We start from the raw sequence: 26,675 nt of genomic DNA on the forward strand, positions 1-26,675 counted from the left end.
TGCTGGGTTAGGCATCATAACCACTTGTGAGGGTCGCACTGCTCACCCCATTTCACAGATTGAGAGACTGACAGCAGCTGCTCCTTTGCTACCAATTGAAACCTGAGTATAACAACCTCAGTAGTTAAAAAAAATTTTACAACCCACCGAAGAAAGTCCATGCAGTTGTCTGTGGGGAAGGAAAGGCAGGCATGGAGAGCAGATGCTCTGAGACTTGCATCTCAGGAGGAAAGTACCAGATCTTTCCACATACTTCGTAGTGGGATGGATGCCATCCCCCAAATTCATGTCCGTGCAGAATTACAGCATCTGACCTTCTTTGGAAACAGGGCCTTTGCAGATGTACTTAGTTAAGGATCTTGAGTTGAAATCATTCTGGATTAAGGGCAGGTCCTAAATCCAATTATCAGAGGCATTTGAACCAGAGCAACTCCATCTTGAGGAGGGGCTGGGCAAGATGAGGCTGAGACCTACTGGGCTGCATTTTCGGATGGTCAAGGCCTTCTAAGTCACAGGATGAGTTAGGTGGTCAGCACAAGATACAGGTCGCAGAGACCTTGCTGATAAAACAGATTGCAGTAAGAAGTCTGCCAAAACCCACCAAAATCAAGATGGCAAAGAGTGACCTCTGGTTGTCCTCACTGCTACACTCCCACCAGTGCCATGACAGTTTACAAATGCCATGGCAACGTCAGGAAGTGACCCTATATGGTTGGAAAAGGGGAACCATGAACAATCCCCCTCTTCTTTAGGATATAAATAAGAAATTACCAAAAAGTGGGCAACCAGCTGCCCTCGAGGCTGCTGTCTGTGAAGTATCCATTCTTTTATGCTTTTAGTTTTGTAATAAACTTGCTTTCACTTTATAAACTCGCCCTGAATTCTTTCTTGTGTGCGATCCAAGAACCCTCTCTTGGGGTCTGGATTGGGACCCCTTTCCTGTAACACAATGACTATAGCTATCCTTATAAAGAGGTGAAGACACAGACACAGAGGGAAGAAGGCCAAGTGAAGATGGAAGCAGAGAGTGCAGTAATGCAGCCAGGAGCCAAGGAATGCCAGGAGCTGATAGAGGCTGGAAGAGGCAAGGCAGGATCCTATCCTGGAATCCTCGGAGGGAGCATGATCCCGAGGACACCTTGGTTTCAGACTTCTGGCCCCCAGAACCATGAGAAAATAAATGTGTTGTTTTAAGCCACCATGTTTGTGGTAATTGGTTACAAGAGCCCCAGGAAAGAAACTCATCCTGCAGTCCTTCTGGTTAGCCAGTTACATTTGGTCTCCAGAAATAAAGCCAGGCAGGGGCAAGCGCTAAACATACATAAACTGTTGACCGCATAAAGGGAAAAGTTAAATCATATTTGTTAAACAAAAGACATAAATTGCCTTGTTCTCTTGTTCTTTCCTGGAGCATGCCTGAGAAATGGGATCCCTGAGTCTGCAGAGGAGCTGGGCAGTGTGAGGTATGGAATCCGGGAAAGATGTAAGATGATATGATTTATTGCTTTATTAAGCAACACTTTCAGCCATGGATCTTGCTTTTACACTTAACCTATTGCCAACACAATGGGCAGGCCAAGGAAATTTGAGCACACGGAGAGAACGTCTCTAGTGCAGAGAAATGGAGCATGGCTGACATTTCAATTGCAAAGGTGGGAGGTAAGCGGTCTGAAGACCTGATTATGGGAAAACTGCACAGGGTGACCAGATGACATTACTAATACTTTAATGAGTTTGAGGTACGGGGAATATTGAGGTAGGTTGGTTAAGCCTTCTCTCCTAGGAACTGATACGAGGAGTCCTTTAAGCTGGGAAGGCAATTGGAAGCCTTGAACTCCAATAGGTGAGTGGTGCAATTAGCATTGCTCTGACACCTGAGATGCCCAGGAGTGTTGGGTGTTATATGTAAGGCCAACTTTTGATTAGGACAAACGCTATGATAGATGACCAAGGACCAGCCAAGAGCAAATTACAGCAGCTCAGCTGGGAGATGACTACAGCAAAATCTAGGGTCTTGGCAACAGTTGTCCTTAAGTATCTAGCCAGCCATGTGTGAGTGCCTGTGTGTTGTATTTTTATTTTAAAGAGATTAAAAAGAAATAATTGTGAAGACTTTATTAATGCATGGAGAGAAGTCAGAAATAATAAACATTTTTTATCCAAAATGACGTGAGCATTTTTGATCTGGGGCTGAGGGTGTGGGAGAGATGATTTACCCTCTGGAAGCCAGAGAACTGTCACTGTGGCTGGTAAAGACAGACCTGCTTGTGTGGGGGATAGGGGCCACCGAGTGCTTTGGAGGGAGGTACTCCTGGGTTCTGACCTCACTCAGCCCGCAGCAGAGCGTAGAGCCATGAGCTTGGGTCCATCTTTCTTCTCTGTTGGTGTTGAGGGAGCAGGCTTTCAATCTGTGCCAAATCACAGAGGCTGATACTCATTCAAGTTGATGGAAATGAAAATGTGATTCCTAATGAAATAACAGCCTCCACCTATTCAGGGAGAGCATAAAGAGCAGGGCTCAGAGCTTGCTCTCTGGAGTTTGAAGCCCGGGTTCAAATCCTGCCTCCAGCTCTATGACTTTGTGCACATTGCCTGCTGTCATCTGGTAGGGAGGGGGATTCTAGGATCACTAGCGGCAAGAGTGAGATGGAATGATCAGTGGGAAGCAGATGAGTGCCTGGCACATAGCACACCCTGAATCGAAGTGACCTGCTGTTTTCACACAGCTTACCCTACGTGGAACTATGTCATCCCATTGGATATGCACTACACCAGGTAGGGGAGGCAGCTGCTCATTTCTGGTTCATATTTGAGAAAACTGAAGCTCAGAGGTCTTGAGTAACTTGCCTGAGGTTTCTTGCTTGGTGTGTGGTAGGAACAGGATTTGAACTCAGCACTCTGGGCCTCCAATTGTTCTCCTACACTGGCTCAGAGAACATGAGCACCTTGGCTGAGATCAAATCAAGGAGCCCAGCAGCAGTACAGGCCCCTGCGTCTCCCATGATAAGTGGACTCCCCATCCTATGGGCACTGGAAATGGCTGCACCCTCAGGGGGCAGATCCTCTAGGTCTGCAGTCTTCTGCTCCTGGTCTCACTCTTTCGACTTAATTACCATTTGGATGCTAATGACAAACGATGTTAATATCTCTACAACCATACAGATGTGTGCACACACACTTGTGCATACATACATGCATGCACAAAGTCCACAAACACACATACACACACACAACCACACCTCAAATGCTCCACCTGATCAGGCTCCTTGTTTTCACAAGTTGCTCTGAAGTGAGCTGTATTCAATTCCCTGTCACATCCAAGACAGTGAGAAGGTTGAAGGCAGCTTCTCAGGCTGTCAGTGACAAACCACCCAGGCCCAGAGCCCTGCTTCTCTAAAGGAAGAAAACCACCCCCAGACAACTCCTGCATCCCCTCCTATCTCATGCCATCCTTTCCCAACCTGGGTGGGTCAGCCCTGAGGCCTCCCTTCCTCCCTTAGCCTCTCTCTGCTCTGAAGTTTACTGCCTGGAGTTGGCAGTTTCTGGGGGTGGGTAGGTGACTCCAGACTCCTCTGATTGCAGCTGCATACCACTTTCTTTTGTTTTGAATTTTGGGTTCCAGAATCCAAGACAGCTGTCCAGGGCTGCTCAAATCTCCTGAGCGGTGCCTGATTCCTGGGTCCAGCTCAAGGGAACGTCCCCTTTCCAGCTCCCGCTTCTGACTGCTTCCTCATTGGAGGGTGGTTTAGGACCCCATGCTCTTCTCCCTCTCTCCTCTCCTTCCCTTCCCTCATCCCTTCCCATGGGCAGCCTCAGCACCAGATGCAGCCTTCTCCATTCTGATGATGGCAGGCTGAGGACCCTGATGGCCCCCCCACTAGTTCCTCCCCCTTGCACACTTGGAGGGGAAAGGGAACTCGGAGCAGAATAACCCATCCTGAGAGTGAACTTGACATTGGGATCAGCCAGAGAGAGCCGTTCCTCTCCAGGGAGCATGAAAGCTTCTGACCTGCTCCCAAGGTGATGAGAGACCACAGACTGGTGCCAGGCTTGCTGTGGGTGGAGAGCCCGCCTGAGTGCAGGAGGAGGGTGGGAAATGGGATAGAAAGGTGAGAGGTGAGGTTTGGGAGGGGATGCCTACGGGCTTCCCTGAAGCTCACAATGAGTGGACTGATGGGAAGCCAAGAGCTGATGGCTCCTTGGCATTGTGTTTTTGGGACTGACTCCTGCAAGATTTGAGATGAGATAGACCTTGTCAGCAGCTGCTTGGGGCACAGTGGCAGAGGCACCTGGCAACTACTCCTCCTTACCAAAACCTTCTGCAACACCTTCCCAATGTTGACAAGTCTGATCCAGCCTGTCCCCAGGAAGTGAGTGCATATAGGAGTTCAAGACCGGTGGTTCTCAGCCCTGGCTGCACACATTCAAATCTTCTGGGGCTGTTTAAAAAGTGTCCCATGCCTGTGCCTCACCTGAGAGCAGCTGCCTGCCTCTCCATCAGCCCAGGTGAGCTGAATGTGCAGTTGAGCTTGAGGACTCCTGCCAGGTTACACTTCTTGTGTTAGGTCACGGATGTGTTTGGAATTTAAAACCTCTCACCTTATATAGATGCCACAGGGGGGTGGAAGGCCCCAATCTTAGCTTTGCAGGACACCACCTGGTGACAAAAACCGCCGAACCCTGCTAGGGTGGAATAAGATTGAGGAGGACAGCACAGACTATTCCCTTCAAACAGGCAGGGACAGCCCAACACCTGCTCCCCAAGGGCCTCTCAGCCAGTCCCCGTTGTCGCTGTGGCTGGCATTTACAGGGGTGGTGGTCAGGGTCTTCAGGGTCTTCATCTTCTGCTTCCTGAAAGGCAGGTCCTGAAAATGGCTCCACTTTAAATGGCTTTTCTAATCATGGAAAATCCCTTTTTTTGCTGTAACAATAGGGGAATGCTTTTTAAATAGCAGCATCTAATGAGCCGTGCAACAACTCTCCGGTGTAGGGTATTTTTATCCCTATTTCACAGATAGAAAAATGGGGGCTTTGACAAAGTGGATGATGTCATATGCCAGCAATGGCAGAGCTGAGATCTGACCCCAAGTCTCTGGGGCAGAGTCCGCTGGAGGAAGGATACTTGGTTTCCAAATCTCAAAAGGACTCCTTGACAGTGCCACCTATGTTCTGGGCCATCCTGGACATGTCTTTTTTTCTTGGGGTCTAGTTTTTTTTTGTAAAATTCTGAGAGGGGCATATCCTTTAAGGATTTAATTAAAGCTGATAAATTAAAGATAATCCAGTTGTTAAGGTCATAGAAGGGAAGGACTGTGAAAGTACTCTTCAAACGAGAATGCCTCCTTCAATGTGAGGGCTGTACCGACAGCTGCCCTCAAATGCAGGCCCCTGTTCATTCTCTTACACTCACTCTGCCCATTTTGGGAAAACTTGGCGCAGGGCCACACTTACCTTATTTACCACTGCATACAGCTGGCATCTATATATGCACTGTCTCCAGGCCACATCTACTCTGTTTACTAATGTACATACTGTATACAGGTGTTCCAAAAAGCATTTCTAGGTAATTTAAAAATATTGAAGTATAACACATAGAGATGTGTGTAAATCACAAGCGTGCAGCTCGATGGACTTCTCAACATGAGCATGTACCGATGCAACTACCCATGGGTGGCCGCCATGTAACCATTACTCGAAACAAGATCCAGAACTCACCCAACAGCCTTCACAGGCCTCCCTCAAGCCCCTCCTGCTCATGACGCCCTGACGAAGGACTGCCATCCTGACTTCTAGCCTCGTGGTTGGCTTTGCTTTCTTCAGATAGAATCCTGTAGTATGTGCTCTTCCCCATCTGGTTTGTTTACGTGTAACCTTATGCTCGTGAGGTTCATCCATACTGCAGTGTATATTTTGCATCATTCATCCTCATTATCATATACATTCCATTGTGGAGATGCAGCTCAACGTATATACTGTTCTACTCCTGATGTATATTTAGATGGCTTCCAGTTTGATAGCTACTTGGAGTAAGGCTGCAATGAACATTCTGATATTTAGAAGCACATATGTAGAAATCTTTGTTGAGGGTATACCTAAGAGTAGAATTGCTTGGTTATTAGATTTTAAAAATTCTTCTCACTGCTATTCCCATTAGTAATGTAGAAGAGAATGCTTTAGCTCTTTTTTTTTTTTGAAACGGAGTTTCGTTCTTGTTACCCAGGCTGGAGTGCAATGGCGCAATCTCGGCTCACCGCAACCTCCGCCTCCTGGGTTCAGGCAATTCTCCTGCCTCAGCCTCCTGAATAGCTGGGATTACAGGCACGCGCCACCATGCCCAGCTATTTTTTTTGTATTTTTAATAGAGTCAGGGTTTCACCATGTTGACCAGGATGGTCTCGATCTCTTGACGTTATGATCCACCCGCCTCAGCCTCCCCAAGTGCTGGGATTACAGGCATGAGCCACCGCGCCCGGCTGCTTTAGCTCTTTCACATCCTTGCTAAGACTTCATAGTATCATCCTTTTACTCTTCTGGCATGTATGCAGTGGCATATCACTGTGATTCTAATATGCATTTCCTTGCTAGTTACTTATGTTGAACACTTTTATTGTGTGTATTGGTCATTTGGACATCCATTTTTGTGAAGTCCCTATTTAAATTTTTGGCCCAATTTCTGCCAAGTTACTGATATCTTTCTTACTGAGTTCTAGGAGTTTCTTCTGTATTCTGGTATGAGTCTCTTAGGGTTACCTTCTTATTTCTTCATGGTGTCTTTTTTGACCAGAAATTCTTAATTTTTCTTAAGTTATTTATATTGTAATAGGAGCTAATAATTGTGAACCTCTGAAATTATTTCCTTTTGAATATTACTTCCTACATTAGGCTATGTTTTTATTTTTACTTTTTAATTGCAGAGAAATTCTTAATTTTAATTTACTACAATTTATCAATCTTTTTACTTATGATTATTGCTTATTGTGTCCTGTTAAGAAAATGTGGACTATCCCAGGGATATGAGGATATTCTAGTATGTTACCTTCTAGAAGTTTTGTTGTTTAGCATTCACTTAGGTCTATTTTCCAGCTGGGATTTACTTTTGTGTATGGTGTGAAGTCGGGGTCACCATTAGCTGCTTCTCCATGTTGATATGCAATTTTGCCCTGCAGTATGTATGGGCCGTCTTTCCTCCAAGTATCACAGGTGCATCTTTGTTGTATGTCAAGTAACTGTATATGTGAGCATCTGTTTCTGCAGTCTGTTTTATTGGCTCAGAAAATACTTCAGGGATAAATTGTGGTTGGCCTGGGTCTCACCATGTTCCCAAGGAAGATGGAGGTGCTGGACTTCTGCTTCCCGAGGAGATCCTGTGTTTCCTCTGCTGAGTCACTTGGCCCGTCTCTGCAATTTTCTGACTTATTTCCACAGACACAACTAAGTGGCTGAGAAAATTATTTCTTAAAATAGCAAAGCCTTTGTGTTAGTCCATTTTCACACTGCTATAAAGAACTGCCCGAGACTGGGTAATTTATAAACAAAAGAGGTTGAATGGACTCAGTTCTGCATGGCTGGGGAGGCCTCAGGAGACTTACAATCATGGCAGAAGGCAAAGGGGAAGCAAGGACCTTCTTCACAAGGTGGCAGGAGAGAGAGAGAGTGTGCAGGGGAGACTGCCACTTTTAAACCATAGGATCTCGTGAGAACTCTCACACTAGAGAACAGCATAGGGGAAACTGCCCTCATAATCTAATCACTTCCCAACGTGTCCCTTTCCTGACACATGGGGATTACAATTAGAGATGAGATTTCGGTGGGGACACAGAGCCAAACCATATCAGCCTTACGTAGCATTTACTGTGTGCCAGGTTCTGTTCTTTAAATGTGCTACACAAACCCATGATGTAGTTACTATTCTTATCCCCATCTTCCTGATGAGAAAGCTGAGGTGCTCGAGGCCACATAGGTGGTCAGTGCCAGAGCTGGGATTGGAGCCCAGGGATTCTGCCTGGCAGTCTTAAGAAGGATGCTATGCTTTCCTTCAGCCAATGGCAGCAAGAGGAGAAGTGGAGGCCAAGTCACTGTGACCTGGAGGCAAAGACATCTGAGTTCTCATCTTGGCACCTATATCTCCTGTCTGGGAGACTGTGGACACATTGATTAATCTAATTGAATCAGTTTCCTCAATGGGAAAGCAAGGGAGTTAAATGATATTTGAGGTTGTCCACTCTGACAGTTCATATTATCTCTCTGGAAGATTCCTAGAGAGACTATGGGCTGTTTGGAGAGAAGAAAATTGTACAATGTGGGGCAGGGTTGAGGCTCAGACGGAGGAGAAACCCAGAGAGTGGCATGAGCAAGGCTGGGGGCAATGCAGGAAATGAGGCAGTGGGAGAGGGGAGGGTGACAGGAGGGGATTGACCTAGCCCTCCAACCTTGTCTGTGCCCCCTCTCCTCGCCCCTGTTCCAGACCCCCAGAGCCAGCCTATCATGTTACACGCTGGAGGAGGATGATTCCGAGGTGTTAAGTTTTCTAATTGACCCCTCTTCTGGGGATTAGTTTGAGAGCATTCCTATTCAGTCCCAAGGCCAGGGTTCCTGTGTGATCCTCCAGGGAGGCGGTTTCTCTGCCCAGAGCTGGCTAATTGTTCACCCACCGTGTCCATTTGGTGCTCATGAAAATCACACCAGGCTCTTCCACACAGACACCAAGGTTCCATGAGGGGCAGTCACGTGACCTTGGGAGCCCTTGCAGCCCAGGGCTGGGGGCTGAGCATGGCCTTTTATCATTAACTTAGTGACAGGGACATGGTGTGGTGGTGGTGGGGCTGTGTTAAAAAGTAACTTAGAAATTTCCCACAAGTAATCAATGTTAGTTTTAGAAAATTAAAAAAAATTCAGGTAAACAAAAAGAAACAAAAAAAGCTACCTGAAAGCCCTTAATCCATAGATAATCATGATGAACATCTTAGAGTAATTCTCTTTAGAACTTCTTTGGATCTCTCTCTATATATCTAATATGTGTGTGTGTGTATACATACACATATATGTATATATAATGTGTGTTTACACACACATTGTGAGCTGGGGGCAAAGACAGCTAAGTTCTCATCTTGGCTTCTACACTTCCTGGCTGGGAGACTGTGGACACGTTGATTAATCTCTTTGAATCAGTTTCCTCAATGGAAAGCAAGGGAGTAAAATGATATCTGAGGTTCTATTTCGCTCTGACATTTTATAATATTATCTCTCTGGAAGATTCCTAGAGAGACTATCGGCTTTTTAGAGAGGAGAAAGTTGTACAATGGGGATAGGGTTGAGGCTCAGATGGAGGAGAAGCCTAGAGAGAGTGGCAAGAGCAGGCTGGGCGTGCTGCAGGGGATGGCCAGGACAAGGCCTGGCTCTCCACCCTACAGATGGAGGACAGGTACCTACAGATGGATGGGAGATTGGCATTTGCTGAAGAGAAGGCAAGTAATGCATGTTAAGGGCTCTGTGAGGATGAATGGCCTGGGGTTTCAGAGCAGCCTTCCTGGAGCTGAGCCAGGATGGATGGGGTCAGGGAGACACAGAGGAGCTGGGAGGGCATGCCAGCCAGGGGCACAGCATGAGCAAAGGGGCAAAGTCAAGGAAACCTGAAGCTCCTCCCTCAGACTTAGTCCCTCGTGCTGAGATGAGCTCATGGGAGGCCTGTCCTAGTGCCTTCTCCAGACACTGACTCAATGTGCACAGTGTCACAGAGAACTGTGGTAATCATGGGAATTTAATTTTCTTTTAATCAGCCACATATGTTTAAATAATTTCATTATACAGGTTGCAGTGAAAGAGATGTCACCACTGCACTCCAGCCTGGGCGACAAAAGAGTGAGACTCCATCTGAAAAAAAAAAAACCCTAATAAAATTCAATTTTACACAATGCAGATAAACATAAAGACAAAAGCAGGACCGCTCCCCTCAATCCAAGATAACTCCTCCTAGGGTGTCTGTGGCCAGTTCCCAGACTCTCTAGGCCTGAGACGGAGGGAGGAGTTTCCCTTTAGGTTTCACATAAATACACTCTCCTATGGGGTGCTTTCCTCCTCAACAATCTGCCTTAGATACATTCCCCCGTCATCACGCATGGATTTCCACCATTATTTCAATTTATTTTTGCAGAGTCTGATGTACCATAATTCAAAATGGTCAGAGTTTTGGGGACTAAAAAGTTCCTTAACATGCAGAGAAATTGGAGCTTGACTTACTCAGATGAGGGTCTTTAAACTCTTCAAAATGACATGGGATTTGTAATCCAGGGTGGCCTATGAGCAAGAAATTTTCTGTTTATATTTTTTTGTTTCCTTGTTTATTATGCAATTTTTCAAACTTTGACAAGTAGAGAGAATAGTACCATAAACTCTCAAAGACCCATCACTTAGATTCAACAATTATCAACATTTTGCCACAGTTTACATTTTTTTCTTTTGTTAAAATATTTTAAAGCAAATTCAGTTATCTTGCATTTTACCCCCGAATCCTTTAGTATAAATCTCTGGGCAGAAGATTGTCGGGGGCATGGGTGAGGGAAGGTATTTTTTGGGTGAAGCCACAGAGCCAGGACTTAACAAATTTGACCTTGGGATCTGGTCTATCATCAGATTTCCCTGACAGTCTCCAACCTGTGCTTTCTATAGCTGTTTTGTTCAAATCAGGAACCAACCAGTGAGAATGCCTTGCACTGCATTTTGTTACTGGTATTTCTTAAGTTTATTTTCCAGAGCAATCCCCAAATAATACTAACTCACATAGTTAAATAGTAGTTAATGAATTCTGATCACACTTCAATCCTTCTGGGCACAAGGGGAGAGTCCAGCCTGCTGAGGTATGTTTTCAGCACCTCGCCTATAGTACCTCTAATGTCTCCCCTGCTTATTGTTATTATTTTAAAAGTCATTTTCTTCCCCTCCCCTCCTTTCTCTCTTCCATTCTTTCTTACTTGCTAAGTCAGTAGCTGTATTAATTAGGTTCTCTACGGGGACAGGACTAACAGGATAGACGTATATATGTAGGGGAGTTTATTAAGGAGTATTGACTGACACCATCACAAGTCCCACAATAGGTTGTCTGCAAGCTGAGGAGCAAGGAAGCCAGTCTGAGTCCCCAAACCTCACGAGTTGGGAAGCTGACAGTTCAGCCTTCAGTCAGTGGCCAAAGGCCTGAGAGCCCCTGGGAACCACTGATGTAGGTCCAAGAGTCCAGATGCTGAAGAACTTGGAGTCTGATGTTTGAGGGCAGGAAGCATCCAGCATGGGGGAGAGATGAGGGCCCGGAAGACTCAGCCAGTCCAGTCCTTCCACGTTCCTCTGTCTGCTTTTATTCTAGCTGTGCTGGCAGCTGATTAGATAGTTCCACCCAGATTGAAGGTGGGTCTGCCTTTCCCAGTCCAGTGACTCCAATGTGAATCTCCTTTGGCAACACCCCCACAGACACACCCAGGAACAATACTTTGCCTCCTTCAATCCAATCAAGTTGACACTCACTGTTAATCATCACAGTGGCCTTCAGGCTCAGTCTTAAAGAGGCAAACTTATCAAGCTCGATTTTAATAACACTACTTTTTTTCCATTGTGTTATGAGTATTGTTTTGTTTTTACTTATGGCAACTGACACTAATATTCTATTTAGGGTAGTATAGTTTTTTTTTAAAGTAAATACACTTATTTTATTAAAACATGTGGATTAATTTATGAGAAAATCATGGATTAGGTGACATGAAAATACAGCAACGCTTCTGTTAAGTTTTATTGAGAACGGAAGAGCTGCTTTAACCAGTCCTCTTTAGAAGGGCATTTGGACCGTTTCCAATTTTTCCCACTAAAAGCAATGCTGTAATGAATAATCTTGTATCATCTGCCCTTGCCTGTTATTTTCTCAGGATATATGTTTTAGAAGTAGAATCGCTCACTTTAAAGGCTATGAATGTTAAAAAGTCGTAGCTTCTTAACCCAGAGTACGCTGAAATTTGTTTAACGTTGGGCTTCTATCGCTAGTTTTTGGCAACTCAGGGTTGTATCGGGAGAATCAACAATTGTGCAGTGATGGCTTTGGGCTCCCTGTACTTTTCGTGTGTCCCCAGGCTGTGATAGTGGGTTTCACGCCTACTTATGGTGTTTCTGTCCTTCTGTCCTGCTCTTTTCAGTAAGCTCTTCCTTCCTCTTTCTCATACCTTCTTATAAATTTCCTACTTCTCAAGTAGGAAGAGCTGGGAAATAGATAAACAAGTTTGTTCTTATTGTACCTAAATTAAGGGTAAATAGGGCTGGGAGCAGTGGCTCACGCCTATAATCCCAGCACTTTGGGAGGCAGAAGTGGGTAGATTGACTGAGGTCAGGAGTTTGAGACCAGCCAGGCTAACATGGTGAAACCCATCTCTACTAAAAATACAAAATTTAGCCGGGTGTGGTGGCGCAAGCCTGTAATCCCAGCTACTTGGGAGACTGAGGCAGGAGAATTGCTTCAACCTGGGAGGTGGAATTTGCAATAAGCCGAGATTGTGCCACTGCACTCCAGCCTGCACAAAAGAGCGAGAATCCATCTTAAAAAAAAAAGTACGGCCGGGCGCGGTGGCTCACACCTGTAATCCCAGCACTTTGGGAGGCCGAGGCAGGTGGATCACGAGGTCAACAGATCGAGATCATCCTGGTCAATTTGGTGAAACCCCCGTCTCTACTAAATATATAAAAAATTAGCTGGGCACGGTGGCGCGTGCCTGTAATCCCAGCTACTCAGGAAGCTGAGGCAGGAAAATTGCCTGAACCCAAGAGGTGGAGGTTGTGGTGAGCCGAGATCGCACCATTGCACTCCAGCCTGGGTAACAAGAGCGAAACCCCGTCTCAAAAAAAAAAGTAACTAAGGCATGAGTGAAGGTCTAGTGGGACAAACACAAGGCCAGTTTCTAGGTAGGTCCTGCCGCTTCATCCCACTCCTCCTAGCTCTCTCCTGCATCACAGCTCTAGGGTTGTTTGAAGAGTGGTGCTTGGTGATGATAGTAAATACTGCTCCTTCTCAGATGAAGTGACAGATGAGAGTTCGATGGGCCCCTTGCATCCCCAAAGAAATTTTTCAGGATGCAACGTGAATTTGCTTAATTGCCTCTCTCCATCCTTTCAGCAGTTTGATGGAGGTGGGGCCAGCATTATGGCCTTTACTTTGTGGAGGATGGATCTGTAGTTCAGAGAGGCCAGGTGATTTTCCAAAGGCCACACAGCTGACTTATGGCAGAGCTGTGGCTCAAATCCAGGTCTCAACAGCAAATTCAGGGGTGTTCACACTCTTGCTGCTAGCTTGCTCATAGCCTGGGCTTGATGCACCTGAAGGGCTCTGAACAGTGAGTGTCCACCAGAGGATGGGTGCCAGGAGTGGGACAAGTCCTCTAACAGCAATGAACCATGTTATCATGGTGTTCACCCTCTCAGAAGGGACCAGAGTGTGGACACGTGGACAAGATCCAGCGGGTTAGGGATCTGGATAGGCAGGTCCAAGGGGTTGTGCCTGTGAGGGCAAGGTTCTCATGCAGCCTAAGATGGTCCCAGCTAAAAGGCCAGCTGGGCAGGAGCGGGGCCAAGAACGTGAAGTCCTCATTAGTGGGACCTCTTAATTGTGGAGGGAGGAGCAGGACCCCAGCAGTCCCTGAGCTGGTTCTGGAGCCTCCATGGCCATGTGCCCTGTGGCAGTATACCCCTCCTCTCTGAGCCTCCACTGAGAAGAGGGGCCTGGACTTTCAGGGGCCTTCCAACTGTGATCCTGGGGAGGCCAACCCCCTCTGCACCCCTCCAGGCTCTTTGGCATTTAAAGCAGTTCTGGGTTTTTTTCTCTCTCTTTCTTTGTTAATTCTTAAGATTTAATTAGAAGGATTCTGATGCCAACATTTTTCTAAACAACTGAACAAAATAATCTTGCATGTTTGACCCAAACCTCGTTGGTGTTTCACTCTTGGTTGGTGATACTTCCCAATCCTCCACCACATCAACCAGTTCCTTGGGAGGCATCCTTGCATCCTGCCTTTTCCTCCCCACCTCTCTGTTTTCTCTCCATCCTACTTCCTCAGTTTCTCTTTCAGCCCCTTGCCACCGTCCTGCTCTGCACAGTCTCCTTGGCCTCCTCGTGGCCCTGCCTCTAGTCTCACACCCCTCACTCATGCCCAACACAGTCATATTCTGTGACTCTCGCTGCCTGCAGGAGAAAGCCTGAGATGTGAGGTGCCAGCCCTTCAGCCCCGGCCTGTTCCTGTCTTTCCCCTCCACTTGTCTCTCCTCAAGGTCTAATCTCAGGGGATTGTTTCAAGGTTTCCGAACACTCTGTGTTCTTGCTTGACCTCAGGCCTCTGCCCAGACTGTCCCCTCTGACTGCAATGTGTTTCTGCCACTTGGTAGCTTGGAGCCATCAGACTTATCCAGGAAGACTTGGCTAAGAGATCCTCAGTGAAGCATCATCCATGCACCTGCCCGGTGATGAGTCCCTCTTGCCTTCCTAGAGCTGCCACCACAATCAATGACATCATTCTCCCCTGAGTGAGTTCCACACTAGACCCCAGGGTCCTTGGGGCCTGAGATTTAAAATTCACCTCAGATCCCAGGCACTTAGTGTCTCTAGTAGGCCCAGGCTCAGCACATACGTGTAGAGGGAATAAATGAGTTCCCTGCTGCAGCCAGGGCCCTATGCCAGGTGCAGGGAGTTTAGACCTCGCCATTTTGACTCCATGGACATTAGAACCTACCGTTTTGATCTCTAGCATTCTCTGCAGCTCTATGAACACTAACATTAATCTTAAAAATGATACAAAAACAGACACATTTATGCTGAGAAATTCCTCCATTAAGCCAGTTTACCAGATTGATTACTTTGCTATAGCACACAGTGAGATGGGTCCACATTTTCCCTTATTTTCATTAATATAAATTGTTTTCTAGGTAGATTTTTAGAGTGAAGGTTTGCTTTATTGATCAGGTTTTTTTTGGTCCTTGTTAAATTTTGCAGATTATAACCCATTTCTGTTGGGAGTTTTCTTTTACAAGTATTACTTCTACCAAATCCGTGTTTCCTGGAATTAATTTGGTGCTAAGAATTTTAGCAGGATGATTTCAATCTTCTGTTAATTCTGTAATACATTTTAGTATGTCCCATTTGAACTATTGTCTGTTCTATTTTGTCTAGATTACTTTTACAGGAAACAATTGATTAAAAAATTAATTTGTATTCATTCATCGGGTTATTTATATGAAAATTATGACAAACTCCCTATCAGATATTCCAGGATTTCTCTATTGTCTAGGAAAGGGTTAGTGTTCTTTCTGCTAGAGGGACAAAGAGTAGGTGAAAAGGTACATGTGAGGTTGTTCCTTCTCGGGCCCTGCTGTCTTTCTTCTTCCTCTGGAAGAGAGCTGATCTCTTTATCCCAGCAACTCAGAGAGCTGAGGTCTTGGGTCACAGAGCTTATGTTGAGGTCAGAATCAGAGCCTAAACCCAGCCTGCGTGGCTCCAAAGCCTGTGCTTTTTTGTTGAGCACTTTCCCTTCCTTGCAGCTCTCCCAGGTGATGACAAAGTCTTGTAGAGACCTTTGGTGGAGGGTAACCAGCAGCCACGTGAATGACCACGGAGACCGGATCAACCCTGGGTTGTGAGAGCTGCAGGTATAGTCAAAACCTCTTGGTAGCAGATTAGTTGCTAGTCTCAGTTTTCCAGTCGACTTGGGCATGACTTTAGATAAGTTATTTGTCTTCTCTGATTCCTGGTTTTCTCATTTATAGCATTCATTCATTCAACAAATATTTATCGAACACATGCTAGTATCAGATGGTGTTATAGGTGTCAAGGTTACACCTGTGAGCAAAGCAAAGTCCCTGGCCCCATGGAGCTGATTCTGGACTTTGTGGTCCCTACATCCTCTGAGCTCAATGATTCTGTGGATGGGGGTGGGTGCTGTGGAGGAGAAAGGAGAGAAGGCATTTTGTAGAGATACACAATCAGTTCAAGGCCAGCTCTTGCCTGCATGTGGTTTCTCATTCTGCTGGGGAAGAGAGGCTGCCACTGTAAAATAATCAGAGACAAATTTCCTCTAAGGACATCAGCGGACTGCATGACCTGGCCCCTTTTGTCCTGTCCAGAGTCCCTGCGTGCCAGTCTTCCCTTAACTCCCCACCAAATCCTTTCCAGTCTGTCTTAGACTGAGTCTTCTAGAAACAGCTACTGAGATGAGTGGTTGGAATGCAAGCCAGTGATCTGGAGGTAATCCTAGAAAGTGACAGTGGTGGAATGGGAAGTAGACAGGGAAGGAGGGGAAACAGACAGGCGGGCGTGTCTCATTAGAGCAGGCTGCTGCTGTGGGCAAGTGGAGTTTGACCATGATGCATGCTTCGAAGGGTCCCACTCCACCTTTGAGAAAGCTGGCATTTAAGCATCAACTCCAACTGGGCATTGGCTGAGGGCTGCTTCTGGGAGCATTAACTTCCCAGCACTTCTGGCCTATTCAAGGCACTTCCAAGAGAGAGCCTTCAGGCAGAGAGACTTAGGTGCTTGCAGCTAAGAGCACCATGGGTGTGTGCTGGAAAGGAGAGTTTTGAGGGGACATGGGAGGGGCTGCTAGAAGTTCGCAGGGCCTTCACACTTATTGTTCTCTGCTTAAGCAGCTTTCTCCCTGGTTCTTTGAAAGACTGGCACCTCATCATTTAACTCAGCCCACAATCTCTTCCTCAGACACGCTCCTTTCTAAAGTTTCACCCTCTTTCCAGAATTCTCCATCAGATTTCTCATCTATTTCTTTCACAGCACAGGTCACAACCAGAAATTAGCCTCTGTGTCTGTGTGTAGGTGCTGCTGTATCTCCAGTGCCCAGAGAAGAACCCGACTCATAGTTGCTTCTCAATAGCTACTATGTTCTTTTCAAATAATATACAAATACACTCTCTTGTCATACTCATCTGCACACACAGGCACCTTGCCATCTGCACCCCAGCTAAATACAAACATGCTTCCCACTTCTTCCTCCATACTTACTACCAACAGGGTCAGTAAAGATTGAGGGTGGGTTTTGGGAATATGAAGATGCTGCTGAGTTTTTCATGCATGTTGGCTGGATGCTCGCTCATTAGAAAAGTGAACGTCCTTGTGCTTTGGTGGGGGTGGGGGGATGTGGTATTGATATCCCAACTGAGTAAGAAAGGCAATGTCCAATATTGATGAAAATGGTTGACCTCTGAGTTCCTCAAATCCTCAGATATTTTTCTCTTCTGATGTAAAATCCAGATCCCCTCTGACAGCCCACTTGTAGGTATTAAACGGACAAGAGCCCAGTGAATGTCCTTCAAGATAAATTTCATGTCATCTTTTCTTTTGCAAAGAGGTTTATTCCATCCCTTCAAAAATCTGTAGGGTATCCTGCTTCTATTTTTTTAAAACTATATTTAGTTTGCTTTGAAGATGAATAAAACTGAGATGCTATTATGTTCCTTTCCTACTTTGCAGCATCCAGAAATTCCTTTGCTATTAATACTCCAGAGAAACAGATTTCTTTGATTTTTTTTTTCAGTTTAGAAGATCAAAAGCTGCCAGAAATTGTTTCAAAAGAAAAATAAATCTCTGAGAAGTTGGATTTGAAATTCCAAGGGGCCTGCGCCTGCGTCCACTGTGCTGGGAGTCGTGTAATGAGAAAGTTGCTCTAATCGTGGTGCTGGCCTCCTTTCTGCCTCCCCTCTGCTCCTGGGAAGTCCCACCTTAGCCTCTGCCATCTGCTGTCTCTTGTGGAATCAGAATATTGAGCCTAAAATTAAATTGCTTATAAATCTGAGCAGGCAGAATCATTTCCCAAGGAGAATGGTTAAAAGAAATGACTGTCAATTCCTGGAAAAACTCACTTCTTTCTTAGGGATGAGCAGTCAGATTGTAGAAGGTTTTAAATGAAGGACTCCATTTCCTTTGCGGATCTGAAGATACATACACATCACATTTATATTTTGACACCCCTGCTCTATCAACGAAGGGAGTGCCCGACCATTACATGGTGCCGCTTCTCATTTTGGCTTTAGGAAATTCTCTGGCCTAGAAAGTCCAGGGTTTGGCCAGACGCAGTGACTCACACCTGCAATCCCAGCACTTTGGGAGGCTGAGTCAGGTGAATCACCTGAAGTCAGGAGTTGGAGACCAGCCTGACCAACATGGTGAAACCCCCTCTCTACTAAAAATACAAAATTGGCTGGGTGTGGTGGTGCATGTCTCTAATCCCAGCTACTCAGGAGGCTGAGGCAGGAGAATCTCCTGAACCCAGGAGGCAGAGGTTGCAGAGGAGTGCACCATTGCACTCAAGCCTGGGCAACAAGAGCAAAACTCCACCTCAAAAAAAAGTCCAGGGTTTAGCAGTCACCTCTCCACACTTCTCTTGTGTGCTTTGGGCTTTGAGGAGACTTGATGACACATTTGGTGGGAACATAAAAACTGAGATCCCCCACTGTGAGGGTTTGGATACCTGCTAGGAGACAGAAATTAAAGAAAGGGAGACATTACCCCAGACCTGCCCTGGCGTAAAACAACCGAGAATGGGATCAAAGGAGACAGCCATCAGAGTCTCCACGACCGTTGGAGCTCAATCCTGAAGCGGGGCTTCCTTGGTTCCCCAACTAGGCTTCCTGCTTGGATTTTATGTAAAAATTAACTGATACAAAGGTTAGAGACTGGGCGTGATAGCTCACACCTGTAATCCCAGCACTTTGGGAGACTGAGGCAGGCAGGTCACTTGAAGCTAGGAGTTTGGGACCAGCCTGGCCAATGTGGCGAAAACCCATCTCTACTGAAAATACAGAAATTAGCTGGATGTGGTGGAGTGTGCCTACAGTCCCAGCTACTCAAGAGGCTGAGATATGAGAATCACTTGAATCTGGGAGGTGGAGGTTGCAGTGAGCAAAGATTGTGCCACTGAACTCCAGCCTGGACGACAGAGCAAGACTGTCTCAAAAAAAAAAAAAAAAAAGTGAGAAAATACACAGTAAAAGGTTAATGGCAGAAGAAATAGAAAATAAATATAAAGAAAAGATTAAAAAATAGCACCATCTACAATCCCATCCACCCTGAGAAAACTAACGGAAATACTTTGGTATCACTTTATACTCTGGGTACAATATGATATGATATGACATGTCATGATATTAGTGTACATATATATACATAAATTTGTAGTAGATATATGTATATGTATGTGTACATATATATATCTATATGCATACATAGATACATATATGTAAACATGTGTATAGAGATATTTTGATAACTAAACAAAAATATTATATATGCCTAATTTTTGTGAGTTGCTTTTTATGTTGGTACATTGTGAAGATATTTTATATCCACAAATATATTTTTTTCCTATGTCATTTTTAAGCTTTTGGGGGAATAATTTTAGATTTACTTAAAAAATTGCAAAACTATGGTAAAATAATCAAAACTAAAAATTTAACATTCATTAAACTGTGGACTTTATTTGGACTTGTCCAGTCTTTTCTGCTAATGCCCCTTTACTCTTCCAAGATCCAACCCAGGATCTCACATTAACTAAAGTTGTATTTTGTCCTTTGCGGCCAGTGGATGCCAGTTCTCCAGTCTTTCCTTGTATTTCATGACTTTGACATTTTCGAAGAGTACTAGTTAGTTGTTTTGTAGAATGTCACTTGATTCGGGTTTGTCCAATGTCTTGTCGTGATTAGACTGGGGTTATGCATTTTTGGTAAGGAGACCACACAAGTGGCCTTCTCAATGTCTCATCAGGGGCTGCATAATGTTGATGTGTCTTTTGCTGAAATATTAACCTTGATCACTTGGTTAAAGCGATGTCTGCCAGGTTTCTCTGAAGCAAAGTTATTTTTCCCTTTGGAATTAATAAATATCTTGCTGTAGATACTTTGAGAGTAGGCAGATATCATGTTTCTGCTCAAACATTAGCCTCCAATTTTAGCATCCACAGGGTGGGGCTTGCCTGCAATAATTATTGTTATGGTGTTCAGATAGTGGTTTCCTATATTCTTCATTCCTTCTGCATTTGTTAATTGAAATTATTCTGTCTCAAGAGTAGTCCCTTCTTATTAATATATTAATTAGCATGACTCTGGTCTCATGTAGTTGCTTTTGTTCTAATGCTACCCTTATTTATTTTGTTGTTCAGGTTGCTCCAGCTTCAACCTTAGGGAGCTTTTCCAGGTTAGCTTCTCTGCCTTTGTAACACACTCTCCCCATCTTTTCTCAAGCACTTCTTTACTTTTTAGCACCTGGAGATGTTCCAGGCTCATTGTGTATTTTCCTGACCAGTCTTGGAATAAACCAATTCTCTAAGGAGCCCTAGTATATTTCACTGGAGAATGCTATTTAGAAACCATGATCTGGCTAGATGTCCTTATTTCTACTGAATGTCATTGCTTCTAAGCCCTTTCAGCAGACAGAGCTTGGAAATGCATGCATGTGTTCCATTCTGTGCACGTGCACATATTTCTGTTTCTTTCCTAAAGAAGCATGAGTTTATATTAATACCTCTTATTCCAGTGCAACACCGGAGGGTTCCCGCCAGCCTTCCCCCATTTATAACTTCCTCTGACATGGAAACCTGGCTCTAAAAGTAGTTTCAGAATACCCAATCCTTTGCCTTGTGGGGAAGAAAAGTTTACTAGCTAAAATATGGTTTTTGTGTACAATTCTTTTGTTTTTAGCCTTAAAATATCTAGTCAACGTACTGTTTTCCAGAGTAATTTGGTCAGTTCTTTCCTTCTTCACTCTCTTCAGTGTGGTTACATGATTCATTCATAATATGGGCAGCTTTAATTATTACACTTAGTCTTCCATTTTTGGTACCTTCCACATCTAGGTCTTGAAAGTTACATAGAGTAAAATTCACTCTGTGGCATACAGTTCTACAAATTTTGGCACATTCGTGAAATTATGCACCCACCACCCTATTACCATACAGGACAGTCCATCACACAATTCCCTTCTGTAGCCCCTTTCCAGCCTTTCCTGACCCTCCCTCTGTATTTCTGGAAACCACCAATTTTTCATTTGTATAGTTTTGCCTTTTCCAGAATGTCACATAAATGGAATCATACAATATGTAGCTTTTCGTGTCTGACTTAGCAAAGTACACTTCAAATTCATCCATATTGTTCTGTGAAACGATAGTTGTTTGTTTCTTTTTATTGCTGAGTAGTATTCCATTTTGTGGATTGCCATAGGTTGAATATTTTTCTGTTTCTCAGCTGACCTGCATAGGTGCTGATTCTAGCGTTTGGCAATTATAAATAAAACTGCTTTAAGCATTTATTTACAAGGGTTTTTTGTGAGCACAGATTTGTAATTGTCTTAGGAAATTTCTAGGAGTAGGATCGCTCAGTCATATGTTACTGTATAATGAACTTTGTAAGAAATTATGAGGCTGTTTTCCACAGTAGGTATACCATTTAATTTCCACCTGCAATGTATGAGATTGCCACTTCTCTGTGTCAGGACTTGGTACTGTCAATTTATTTTTTAAATTATAATCATCTATTAGATGTGTAGTTCTATTTCACTGCGATTTTAATTTGCATTTTCCTAGTAACTAATGATGTTGAACATATCTTCATATACTTATTTATTTATTTATTTATTTATTGAGATGGAGTTTAGCTCTTGTTACCCAGGCTGGAGTGCAATGGCGCTATCTCGGCTCACCGCAACCTCTGCCTCCTGGGTTCAAGCAATTCTCCCGCCTCAGCCCCTGAGTAGCTGGGACTACAGGTGGGCGCCACCATGCTCTGCTAATTTTTTGTATTTTTAGTAGAGACGGGGTTTCACCATGTTGACCAGGATGGTCTTGGTCTCTTGACCTCGTGCTCCACCTGCCTCGGCCTCCCAAAGTGCTGGAATTACAGGCTTGAGCCACCGCGCCCGGCCCCGTTCATATACTTATTTGCCATTTGTATATCTTCTTTGGCAAGAATTTTGTTCATATCTTTTGCCCATTTTTAGCTGGGTTGTTTTCTTATTCTGAGTTTTGATAGTTCTTTACATATTCTGAACATAAGTTTTTTCAGAAATATGATTTGCAAACATTCTTCCTGTCTCTGTGACCTCAATTTTTATTTTCTCAACAATGTCTTTTGCAGAGCAAAAGTTTTAAATTTTGATAAATTTCTATTTATCAGGTTTTTTCTTGTATGTATTGTGCTTTTGGTGTCATAGCTAAGAAATATTCTTAACCTGAATTCACAAAGATTTTCTATGTTTACAACTAGGGATTTTATAGTTTCATGTTTGCATTTAGATCTGTAATCCATTTTGGATTAATTTTTACATAAGGTGTGAGGTACAGGTTGAGGTCCTGTTTTGGTTAATTTCTGTTTTCATTTTTTGCATATGGATAATCACTGTTGGCAAGCACAATTTGCTGAAAAGACTATCTTTTCTAAATTAAATTGCCTCTGCACCTTTGTCAAAAATCAGTTGACTATTTGTGTGGGTCTGTTTCGGAACTTTCTGATATGTTAAGTTCACATATGTCTATCCTTTTGTCAGTACTATGATGTCTTGATTACTGTAGCTTTAAAAGTAAGTCTAAAACTTGGAGTATGAGTCTTCCAACTTTGCTCTTCTTTATAAAGATTGGTGGGGTTATTCTAGTTCTTTTTCCCACATGAATTTTGGAAATAGCTTTTTGACATCTACAAAAAAGCTTGCTTGGCATTTTGATGGGGATTGTATTAAATTTATAACCAAAACTGGGGAGAACCAACATCTTAACAATTTTGAGTTTCCAACCCGTGAGCAAGTTACCTCTTTCTGCTTACTTGGGTCTTTCATTCTTCCATCACTGTTTTGCAACTGTCAGCATATAGATTCTGCACATTTTTTGTTTGATTAAAGCTAAGTTTTAATTTTTTTGGTGTTGTTAGAAATAGTGCTGTTTTAAAAATTTTGAATTTCAATTATTAATTTCTAGTTTATAGAAGTGAAATAATTTTTTAAAATAGACAGAATCTTGCTCTGTTGCCAGGCTGGAGTGCAATGGCATAATCTTGACTCACTGCAACCTCTGATCCCGGGTTCAAGTGATTCTCCTGCCTCAGCCTCCCAAGTAGTTGGGGACTACAGGTGCACAACACCACACCTGGCTAATTTTGAATTTTTAGTAGAGACAGGGGTTTCACCATGTTGGCCAGGCTGGTCTCAAACTCATTACCTCAAGTAATCCATCCACCTGCCTTAGCGTCCCAAAGTGCTGGGATTACAGGGCCACTGCACCCAGCCTAATTTTTATAGGTTGACTTTTGGAAAATTCTGTAACCTTTAGTTTAGGGAGTTCTTTGGTAGATCCTTCACATTTTCTACATCAAATATTATATTGTCTGTAAATAGGGACAGTTTTATTTATCATTTTTGAGTCTGCATGGTGCATAATCCCCCTTCCTTCCATACATTCTTCTTTTCTTTTTCTTTCTTTCTTTCTTTTTTTTTGCCTCATTGCACTGAGTAGGACGTCTAGTAAGATGTTAATAAGGAGTGATGTGCTTGCCCTCTCATAGTCTTAGAGGAAGAAATTTCAATCTTTTGACATTAAGGGTGATGTTAGCTATAAGATTCCTTTTGTTGATTTTTTTTTCTGAATATGCCCTTCTATTCCCATATTTTTGTGATTTAAAAATAATCTGTAGATGTTGAAGTTTTTCAAATGTTTTTTTCTTTTTGTTTTATTATACTTTAAGTTCTGGGTTACATGTGAGAAATGTGCAGGCTTATTACATAGGTATACAAGTGCTATGGTCATTTGCTGCACCCATCAACCTGTCATCTACATTAAGTATTTCTCCTAATGCTATCCCTCCACTTTAGCTCCCTACCCCCCGACAGGCCCCAGTGTGTGATGTTCCCCTCTCTGTGTTCATGTGTTCTCACTCTTCAACTCCCACTTATAAGTGAGAACATGTGGTGTTTGGTTTTCTGTTCCTGTGTTAGTTTGTTGAAAATGATGGTTTCCAACTTCATCCATGCCCCTGCAAAGGACATAAACGCATCCTTTCTTATGGCTTCATAGTATTCCATGGTATATATGTGCCACATTTTCTTTATCCAGTCTGTCATTGACGGGCATTTGGGTTGCTTCCAAGTCTTTGCTATTGTGAACAGTGCCACAATAAACATGTGTGCATGTATCTTTATAGTAGAATGATTTATAATCCTTTTGGTATATACCCAGTAATGGGATCGCTGAGTCCAGTGGTTATTTCTGGTTCTAGATCCTAAGGAATCACCACACTGTCTTCCACAATGGTTGAACTAATTTACACCCCCACAAACAGTGTAAAAGTGCTTCTATTTCTCCACATCCTCTCCAGAATCTGTTTTTTCCTGACTTTTTAATAATTGCCATTCTAACTGGCATGAGATGGTATCTCACTGTGGTTTTGATTTGCGTTTCTCTAATGACCAGTGATGATGAGCTTTTTTCATATGTTTGTTTGACACATAGATGTCTTCTTCTGAGACGTGTCTGTTTATATCCTTCACCCACTTTTTCACAGGGTTGTTTGATTTTTTTCTTGTAAATTTGTTTAAGTTCCTTGTAGGTTCTGGATATTAGCCCTTTGTCAGATGGATAGATTGCAAAAATTTTCTCCCAATCTGTAGGTTGCCTGTTCATTCTGATGATAGTTTCTTTTGCTGTGAAGAAGCTCTTTAGTTTAATTAGATCCCATTTGTCAGTTTTGGCTTGCGTTGCCATTGCTTTTGGTGTTTTAGTTACAAGGTCTTTGCCCATGCCTATCTCCTGAATGGTGTTGCCTAGCTTTTCTTCTAAGGTTTTTATGGTTTTAGGTCTTATGTTTAAGTTTTTAATCCATCTTAAGTTAATTTTTGTATAAGGTGTAAGGAAGGGGTCCAGTTTCAGATTTCTGCAAATGGCTAGCCAGTTTTCCAAAAACCATTTATTAAATAGGGAATCCATTCCCTATTGATTGTTTCTGTCAGGTTTGCCAAAGATCAGATGGTTATAGACGTGTGGTGTTATTTCTGAGGCCTCTCTTCTGTCTCATTGCTCTAAATGTCTGTTTTGGTACCAGTACCATGCTGTTTTGGTTACTGTAGCCTTGTAGCATAGTTTGAAGTCAGGTAGTGTGATGTCTCCACTTTGTTCTTTTTGCTTAGGATTGTCTTGGCTATACAGGCTCTTTTTTGGTTTCATATAAAATTTAAAGTAGTTTTTTTTCTAATTCTGTGAAGAAAGTCAATGGCAGCTTGATGGGGATAGCATTGAATCTATAAATTACTATGGGCAGTATGGCCATTTTCATGATATCGATTCTTCCTATCCATGAGCATGGAATGTTTTTCCATTTGTTTGTGTCCTCTCTGATTTCCTTGAGCAGTGGTTTATAGTTCTCCTTGAAGAGTTCCTTCACATCCCTTATAAGTTGTATTCCTAGGTATTTAATTCTCTTTGTAGCAATTGTGAATGGGAGTTTACCTAGAGATGGGTCTCATTTTGTCACCTGAGTTGGAGGGCAGTGGCATAGTCATAGCTCACTTTAGCCTTGAACTCCTAGACTCAATGATTCTCCCACCTCTTGAGTAGATGGGATTACAGGCTTGAGTCGCCACACCTGGCTCCTCATTTGTATTCTTTTAAATTTGTTAAGGGTTAATGAACCAGAATATAATCTGTCCTGGCCTTTGTGTACTTAAGGTTGCATGTACCCTCAAAACATTGTATTCTGCTTGGTTTTTTTTTTGGCTGAAATATTCTACCATTATGTCAGTTAATTGGTAATATAGCTCAGGCCTTATATCTCCATAAATTTATGCCTCCTTTTCTATTAATTACTGAAAGAGGAGTGTTGATGTCTCCAAGTATAATTGTGGATTTATCTGTTTCTCTTTTCACTTCTTTCAGCTTTTCCTTCTTTAAAAAGCTTTTTTAATAGTTGCCCATAATATGTGTGTTTAATCAGAGTCCAGCTTCAAATCATATTATACCATTTCATTTCTAGTGTAACTTTCAATAATGTATTCGCAATTCCTCCCTTCAATTTGTTGTGCTACAAATGTCATCATTTTACTTTTACGTGTTGAGGTTACATACCACACTGCTACTATTATCACTTAACATTATCACTTATCTTTTAGAAAAACTAAAACTGAGATAAATTTTATTTACCTTCTCTTTTCCAGTTTCAGTGCTCTTCACTTCTTTGTTTAGGTCTTAGTTTCTATCTGACATCATATTCCTTTTGCCTGAAGAGCTTTCTTCAACATTTCTTCTAGTGTAGGTTTGCTGGCGATGAATTCTCTCAATTTTTGATTTTTATTTTACTGACAATGCCTTTATTTTTCTTTCATTTAGAAAATTTTTGTCTGGGTATTGAATATTGGCTTGGCAGATTTTTTTTTTCTTCAGCATTTTAAAGATGTCATTTCATTGCCTTCAGACTTACATGGTTTTTGATGAGTTGATTGATCATTTACTATAATTATTATCTTTCTCCCCTATAGGTAACAAGTCCTTTTTTCCTGGCCATCTTCAGCATTTTCTCCTTGAGTCCTCTGGACCCCATATATTTAGGTGGTTTGTTTTGTGTGTTTTGATTTTGTATGTATCATGCTTGTTGTGCTCTGACATTTTTGGATCTGTGGTTTGGTATCTGTT

General features: G+C 43.1%; 1 long non-coding RNA gene across 1 annotated transcript in view; it reads left to right on the forward strand.

Moving 5' to 3' along the window:
* The window catches only part of LOC144578511 (uncharacterized), a 145,370-nt gene that overhangs the window by 68,706 nt on the left and 49,989 nt on the right, over positions 1 to 26,675 (forward strand). The gene's annotated exons all lie outside the window — the stretch shown is intronic.

This window comes from Callithrix jacchus, chromosome 12 (assembly GCF_049354715.1).
Source record: "Callithrix jacchus isolate 240 chromosome 12, calJac240_pri, whole genome shotgun sequence".
Lineage (NCBI taxonomy): Eukaryota > Metazoa > Chordata > Mammalia > Primates > Cebidae > Callithrix > Callithrix jacchus.